This window comes from Phocoena sinus, chromosome 6 (assembly GCF_008692025.1).
Source record: "Phocoena sinus isolate mPhoSin1 chromosome 6, mPhoSin1.pri, whole genome shotgun sequence".
NCBI lineage: Eukaryota > Metazoa > Chordata > Mammalia > Artiodactyla > Phocoenidae > Phocoena > Phocoena sinus.
In genome coordinates, this window is record NC_045768.1 from 46,911,357 (window position 1) to 46,917,974 (window position 6,618).

Sequence of the window (6,618 nt, forward strand, 5' to 3'; positions counted from 1 at the left end):
AAGTGAAGTTATTTTGGAGAGTGAATTCATTTTTTGTACTTTTTTGATGTTCTCTGAACTTCTGTGTTTTTAAAGACACATGATCCAATTTTCCTAAGAGTTCATCCCTTAAGGAAAATAGATTAGACAAGATCTTAAGAAGCTGAAAGAAAACAGGTGAATTATTGATGATTACATTTCTCCTGTGTTTATGAGCTTCCATTCAGACCAAGCAAAATGTTTATCATTTTATTATCAGAATACTACATGTCAGAAAACAGGAATGAGGGGAGTTTTATAAGCGATTTAATGAAAAGCTCTGAAGAAAAAGCAGCAGCATGTTAGAAAAAGATGCCAATGATGCTGTAGGAGCAGAAATATTACTGATACTAGAAACCAAGGAGGAGAGAAAGACATGGGCTTCTGAAGCTGTAATGTTTAATACTGGAAACTCAAGGAGATACAAAGCCCTATGGCAGAGTGCTAAGCCTGTCACAGCAAGTTCTTTTGAGTCTGTGGCTGTCAAGGCACTTCCTTAGCTTGTTGCTATAGAAATAATTATAGTACAGGACGTTGAGAATTCAAAGCAGATGGACGTTAAAGTAGAAACGCTGTCATCTTTGTGTGTTTGCTCTAATATCCTTAGGATTAAAAAGGAAATAAAATTAAAAGCAAAAAGCATCATTGCTTGAATTGAAAATTAAGAAATATGGGTTTCATAGCTTAATGAAGTATTTCATTTTAGCACAAAACAGTTAAGTGAGAGCTACTGGATGAAGTCCTCAGAGTAATCAACAAATGCTAACAAAAACGGGAACCAAGGGCTTCTGTCAAGTGGAAGAATATCTGATTTAATCAAGAAACTGAGGATAAGTATATTTTTGAAAGGATTATATCATCCTGTAAATGGTCTCTTTTTTAAGTTTGTGGTTATATGCTGGGATGTGACTACCTTGAAAAAAATACTCAAAAACTCAAAGCTATTTTTTTGCTATCACCATATTAACTTTGAATCCTTCTTTCTTTTTAAATTTTTTATTGTGAGATTTATCATATATAAAGAAGATTTTATAAGCTATAAATGTGTGCATATGTGTATATTTGTGTGTGCATCTATAAAGGTAGATAGATAGATAGATAGATAGATGATAGGCAGATAGATAGACAGATAGGTATTATTTCTATTCTGTTCTATCTATCTTTTAGTCTTTCTCTTAACCAGTACCACAGTATCTTAATTTCTAAAACTGCATAACAAGCTTTGATATTGAATAGAGTGGTCCCAGCATCTTCTTCAAGTCTCTCTGGGCGAAGACACTTTGATAATTTTCAGCATTTAGGAAACAGTCACATTTCCCATTTTGGCATGATAATTTATGGAAGGATACAGTGATAGCGATTGTGGCTTTGTAGTCAATATGAAGTAATAGATGACAGAGTTATAAAAGGGCCTAAATGGTAAGACCACGTACCTGTTCTACAGTGGCTATTATTTCCTTTGACTCACCTGATGTTGAAAACATAATTCCAGCTTGAAAAAAAAAAAAATCCTGAATTTAATCTACCTGAATACCCAGGTTAATCATTCCATATTAAATACTCCTATTTAAGTTTATCTCCAGGATTTCAAGTAATTCTGCCAATTAAGAATCTAAGATAAATGTATGGATGTAATAATATTTGCATTCTTATAAGCAGTGATAAACAGCTCCATTTCTAGTTCAAAGAATGAAAGGGATTAAAATGCTAAATAGAAAATTCTAATTAAGATTTTGTTAAGCAAGAGAGCACTGTAATAAGTACTGGCATATAAGATTGATCCTGTTTGCAAGGGTCTAAGAATCGAGTTGGAAAAATGGACTTTTCTTTCTTTTTTTCTTTTTGGTTGTGCTGCGCTGCTGGTGGGATCTTAGTTCCCTGACTAGGGATTGAATCCACGCTCCCGGCAGTAAAAGCACAGAGTCCTAACCACTCGATCGCCAGGGAATTCCCAGGACTTTTCTGTACATATAAAAATTTCAACAACTAATCAAGGCTGAATATAGTAAATATTAAATGAACAGGATAGCTGTTTAGAGGAAGGGGAGACTACCAGGACATGGAGGTCATTGAGAGAGACTTTACTGAAGACTTAAAACAGGGTAGCACTCACACAGAGAAGGTGCAAAAGTGTATTCCGGACATGAGAGGCGTCATTAGCCAGTATAAAGAGACTAGAATGTGCATAGTGGACTTGCTGACTAATTTCAAATTACAAGTGAATTATATGCAAAATATGACAAATTAAATTGCAGAAATGTCTACAGTATATACTTGTGGCATTGTAGGGCCCTTCTGTGGGTGTGAGGACTGGCTCGGTTTTTAAACTGGATGAGGAAGTGGTATTCCATGGGCACTGATGAAATCAGCCTTATGCCATCCAATTCTAATAATTTTTCATTATGTATATCGAGCCATGCTCTTGTCATCTGTCTATCTATTTTTCCTTTAGCAACATCTTGGCATATTAACCATCACCATAGATCTCTAGTGGTTGAGTATTGCCACTTGACCTCTGCTATTCTGGAATCATGTCATTCCCACTGACAGCAGGGAAGCTGGTTCTCTAATAATATTGCCTATCATCAACCCTGGTGCAGTCACCACTGAGCTTGCCAGACATGCCAGTACCTCCATCACTAGCTTATTCTTCATAAGCTTAGTGATGAGAGCATTTTCTGGCCCTTCCAAAGAATGGTTAGCCAGCTGGTGGGTTCTTAACCGTTATACAATAGAGCCATTCTAACAAGCTTACTTCCCTGAGCCTTTTGATTTCTTCCTCAAAGCTCTGCCAGGGGAACTCTGTCATTTGCCCTTAATTTAATAGGAGCCTTTTGTCCCTGCAAGCCTCCAGTAACCATCACAACAATATTTTAGGACCATTTGCAGGTGTTCTTGCCAGGGAGTTTTCAGTCATGGGAGAATGCTCCCTTATTGGACAGTTCTCCCTTACAGAGCTTATCTTTCACCATCCCTAACCCCTACCCAAGTCCAATGCTATCAAGATCTACTTCCTGGCTTGCTCTCTCCCACCTCCACCCCAGATTTCTTTTGCTACAATTAATTGTGTCCTGAAGTTCCTTTGGTAAATAATTCCTTTTTGCCTCTAGCAAGGAAGTACTTCCCTAGTTGGCCCATGCTGAGACTTGTTAAAGAACTAGAGGACAAGGAGGGGGAGTGGGGTCAGATCTTGAAGAGAACAATTACTATCCTCCAAAGCATCCAACTCAGTCGAGGTTTTGGTATGGTCTTCAGGCAAGAGAAGGCTGCTATTCTTCAGCAAAACAAAGTAGGCTGTGCTTGCAGGCCCAGGGGTTCAGAGGAATCAGGGGTCCCATGTTCTGAACACATCTACCCATATGTCTCCATTCAATGTCTTAGAACCCCACTCCTTTCCTATCAGGGCTTTGATTTTAGCATAAAAAACTTGCCAGGGCTGTGGATTCAGTAATCATTATTTCTCTACTATTTTTACAATAAAAAAGTGCTTATGAAATAAGAGAAAATTTATATATTGTCTTCTGCCCCCAGTTCTTGGCACAGAGTTCCTAAAGCTTTGTAATTTCCTAAGTGAGAAGAGTACTAGGGGTATCTTTTGTTCTAATATTTAGCTTTTGACCCTTGTTCCTGACGTGGAACTCCTAAATCCCTTGGAATTTACTAGGTGAGAGTAGTGTCCTTTGTTCTAATGAGGTGACCCTTGGTGGGCTCTTTGATGGGGGCTGGTCACCAAAAAGAACAAGCCATAATAAGAACCTTGGAATTTTTTAGCCCCACTACCCATTCTCCAGAGAGGGGAGAAGGGCTAGAAATGGATTTTATGATCAATCATGCCTATATGATGAAGCCTCCATAAAGATCCCTATAGTATGGGGTTTGGAGAGCTTCCCAGCGGTCAAACACATGGAGTTGCTGGGAGAGTAACATGATGTACCCAGAGAAGGCATGGAAGCTCTGCACTCCTTCCCATATACCTTGTCCTACACGTTTTTCATCTAGATGTTCATCTGCACCTTTTATCATATTCTTTATTATATAATAAACTATTAAGTATAAGTGTTTCCCTATGTTCTGTGAATTGCTTTGTGAGCAAATTATCAAATCCAAGGGGGAGGAGGCCATGGGAACCTCTGATTTATAGCCTAGTCAAATGGAAGTTGTGGGCAACTACTATGTGTGATTGGCATCTGAAGTGGGGAGAAGTCTTGTGGGAATGAACACTTACCTTGTAGGATCTGATGCTATCTCCAGGTAAACAGTGTCAGAACTGAGATAAATTGTATCACATCCAGCTGGTGTCAGAATTTCTTGGTGTGGAAGAACACCCACACATCTGGTGTTGGAAGTGTTGTGACTATGGTAGTAGTGTGAGAACAAAAGAGACACAGAGGAGGAAGAGTGAGTTTTTTCCATATAGTTCATCATCCAATCTTCAGTTCCATCTGCTTTCTAGCTACAGAAATCGTGGATCTCTTTAAATGCTCCCATGGAGGCTTTCTAACTTTCTTTCACACAGTACACCAGGTTGGTAATTGACAAATCCCTCCATATTTCTCAGATGCTTAGTATTGTGCAAGTCATTGCATCTCCTCTCACCTGTATCCCATCCCAACTCACCACTGGTGAAAATTATAGCAGTTATAATGCTGGAGTGAGTAGGAGGTTTTTAACACAGTTGATCTCTTACAATGGGATCTCTATTGCTATACAGCTGGCAAGTGATCTAATTCCAAAATCACATCCAAGAGTATGCTATCTGGGACCACTTCTGAAATTACTTATTTTCAGTTGGGTTTGCTGCATTGGTTTCCTAGGGCTACCATAACAAAGTCTCACAAAGTTTGTGGCATAAAACAACAGAAATTTGTTGTCTTACACTTCCAGAGTTTAGAAATCCAAAACCAAAGTGTTGGCGGGGCTGGTTCCTTCTAGGCACTCTGAGGGAGAATCTGTTCCGTGCCTCTCTCTTGGCTTCTGGTGATTAATTAGAAATTTTTGGCATTCCTTGGTTTATAGATACATCACTCCAACCTCTACATCTGTCTCCACAGGCGGTTCTCTCCTTTTATTTCTGTGGTCACATGACATTCTCCCTGTGTGTCTCTGTCTCTCTGTTCAAGTTTCCCTCTTTTTATAAGGACACCAGTCATATTGGATTTAGGACTAATACTGGACAGTATGGCATCGTCTTGACTTAAACTGCTCTACAAAATAGTCTATTAAATAAATTTTTTTAAAAAAAGCAAAAGGTGTGGGCTTCCCTGGTGGCGCAGTGGTTGAGAGTCCGCCTGCCGATGCAGGGGACGCGGGTTCGTGCCCCAGTCTGGGAAGATCCCACGTGCCACGGAGCAGCTAGGCCCGTGAGCCATGGCTGCTGAGCCTGTGCGTCCGGAGCCTGTGCTCCACAATGGGAGAGGCCACAACAGTGAGAGGCCCGCGTACCGCAAACAAAAAACAAAAAAAACAGCAGAATCTCATGTTCTAATACAAATAGAGACAATTTTCTTCCCAGGGAACCAACTTAAGTCAGTATTCAAACTTAGAAACAGAATATAGACAAAAATATTAACCTTCCATTTCAGCCAACCTCTAATTAACACATGCATGAAAAAGTAGATTAAACAAAATTCTTAAAACTGAATAACTCCATGCTTATAGATCATCAGCTCATGATGAAAAAACAAAAATTGCTTAATTCTTGCATAACTGGACAAGTTAGGAACCAATGGTGGAAACATTTTATGAAAACACAAATCAGTACACATTCTAATATTATCTCAATTAAACCTACACTTACTCATGTCTCTACCATCCTCCTTGTTTCCTCTAAGCTGCAGAACCTCTTCCTTATTCATCATCCCTTGCCCAGTGACTGAGAATAGTTAGCTGGAGGATATCCTACCTGCCTTCTCATCTCAACCAATATCAATCAAGCCAGGCAATATTTTAGGGACTGAAGATATAGGAGTGATCAGAAGCCCATATACCTGTCTTCATCAAGGTTATATTTTTACTCAAGTGATAGACATAAATGAATTAAAAATAAATAAGTAATGATCTTAAATCCTGAATCTTACTGTGCAAACGAGTTCGTTATTTAACCAGTTATTTAACCTACTAAGCCTCAGACTCCTTTTAACCTATAAAATGGGGATGATAATATTGCTTACCAGTGGCTGTGTGTGTGTATATGAACATATATACAAGAGAATATATATAAAATATATATATATTTATCTGCCTTAAGATAAAATTAGCTTTCTTTAAAAGAGAATTATAAATCCCAATCAGATTGAGCAAGGATCCTTGTGTAGACAAAAATCAAGCTCATGGAAGTAAGCATATACTTTAATCAGATCTTGTGCTATAAATTGCCTTTGTTGACATGATGGAATATAAAGAAAGATATAAATTATGGATGATCCAGTGAGCAAAGAACCTTGTTATTTGACTACTTGAGCTGAGGCATGAAGCCCAGAATAGTGAGAAAGTTAAACATCAAATACAAATAATATTTTACTATAAGCCTCCTTTCTTAACCAGAGGAGTGCTGACTTAATTTGTGATACGATCTCTTCAGAACAAAAGAGATCACCCTGC